This window comes from Macrotis lagotis, chromosome X (assembly GCF_037893015.1).
Source record: "Macrotis lagotis isolate mMagLag1 chromosome X, bilby.v1.9.chrom.fasta, whole genome shotgun sequence".
In the NCBI taxonomy this organism is placed as follows: domain Eukaryota; kingdom Metazoa; phylum Chordata; class Mammalia; order Peramelemorphia; family Peramelidae; genus Macrotis; species Macrotis lagotis.
In genome coordinates this window covers 348114395-348116764 of record NC_133666.1, presented here as the reverse complement: position 1 = coordinate 348116764, position 2370 = coordinate 348114395, and positions in this window count along the sequence as shown.

Below are 2370 nucleotides of genomic sequence, written 5' to 3'. Positions count from 1 at the left end.
ATGAGTTGAAGAAGAAAATAACAATGTAAACTAGTATCTCTGCCAAAGAAAAACCCAAATAGGGTCACAAAGAGTCAAACATGACTGAACAATATTGGACTTTATGGGAGCTAGGTGGCACAGTGTATAAAGTACTGATCTTGGAATTAGAAAGACTCATCTTCATGAATAGAAATCCAGCTTCAGATACTTCCTTCTGACTCAGTTCTTCATCTGTAAAAATGAGCTGGAGAAGGGAATGCTAAACTTCTCTAGTATCTTTACCCAAAATGGGGTCAGAAAAAGTTGGAGATGAATGGAAAGACTGAGCAAAAATAAATAACAATCTCATCACTAGAAAACATGATTCATTGACTTGATGCCTGGTATAATCATCTAGTTGTGAGGGGCACTTTGAAGATAATTGAAGCAAGGGGGAAAAACTTTATACTTAAGTGTATTACTGTAAGAGAAGACAAGATGATGAAGGAAACAGCTCTACATTTATGTGAAACATGCTTCCTGGAAAAAAGAAGGAAATTAAGACAGTAATGCAGGCCAAAAATAAGCACCTCTTCTATGCCTCTCATAATGATTGTCTAGCTCACATTCAACCTGTTTTGTCTCTTCATCATGAATGCTGGTCCAATGAACTTATCCTCATCTCCAAGGTATTTTCCCCCATTCCCATTTCTAGTTTCCATTCTCTTGGAATTACAATTTCAGTACCATCACCTTCTTAGCTCAAGTCTGATAGTATAACAAAATGAGGTTCTTAAAAATAATGGAATACGAATAAAAGGAGGTTTCCTTTGGTCTAGCAAAGCAAAGATTTACATAAAGGATATACTAGCATTTAGCTTCTCTGGATTCAGCTGTTCCCACTTATATCTAAATGAAAAATTTCCAGTCAATAAGCAGGGTTGAATAATTTACATCTCCTTCAGAAATACACCAATTCCAAAGGTAGATACTGTTTTACTAGAATTTTGTTATAACCTTAAACACTACAAGCTGTCAGGAAAGCTGGGACCAACTAAGTCCCTGTTTCAACCATGTCCCAAATCTCTCTCACATTGCCTATGAATTGGGGGTAGAAGCTATGAAGGAAGTTGTTTCAGGAAACCTAGGGTCAATTACATGTTTTCCAATCTATCCTGAGATAGTGACTGTTAGGTGATAGAAAAAGTACTGGGACTGAAGCCAGGAAGAACTAAATTCAAATTCAAACTCAGACTCTTAATAGATATATAATCCAGGGCAAGTCACTTAACTTCAATTTATTTCAGTTTCTTCAACTGTAAAATGAGCATGGTTATAACATCAAGGACCCAAGAGGACAAAATAAAACAATTTATAAATTGCTTAGCAGAGTGCCTGATACACTATTGGCACTGTATGTATATAAGTAAGATATACACTGGTCTTGGAATCAGGAAGAGAGGCATTCGAATCCAGGCTCAGACACTTGGCACTGACTAGCTGTGTGACCTTAGGCAAGTCACTTAACCCCAGTTGCTTTGTATCCAAGACCATCTCTAGTCACCCTTTCATATCTGGTCACTGGATCCCAATTGTTCTGGAGAAGAAAATGAGTCTGGTGACTTAGTACAGAATTACACCCAAATCCATTTCATGTGCTTGTAATAGAATCACCTACCTGATGTCATGGTCCTCTTTGGTAATGGTCCTCTTTGATATTGTGTGAATGTGTATATATGCATATTTTGTGCATAAATGTTCATGTATACATGAACATGTATATATCATACATATATACATACATATATATGTATATACACAAACTGAGATATACACTCTCCCTCCTCAAAGCAACTTTGTCTTCTCTTTTAGGTTAAGCTTCCCCATATTGTGAGTAGGAGGAAGTTTACTGTTCCTATCATGCAACCTATCTCCATAATCTAACTAATTCTTTCCTCATCATCTGCTACTTCAAAAATTTAATATAGGATTTCTTTTCACCTCCATCTTCACAGGCTTATGCCATTTATAATCTGACAAATTGTCTCCATTGGCTATAACTAAAGTGCCTAAGACACTGAAGAAAGTCTTGAAATTGAATTGAATTCCCACATTATAAATTTGCTTCATGAGTACCTCTGCTTGACAGTCCTTCTGCTTTTATTGATTCAAAAGTTAATTGTTTTCAATAATTAGTTAAATCTTTCTTGTGCCTCTAACTATACTCAGAGCTCCTGTAAATCATATGAATTAGCCTCCTATAAAACTGAAATAATCCAGTGACAAAATCCCACAACTGCCCTCTACTCTACAAAATTTCTCAGAAAATATCACCCACTCACTTTTTTCTTCTCTCCTATGTCATAGGGAAGAAGAAGAAAATAAAATATTTATTAAGTATTTCCTATG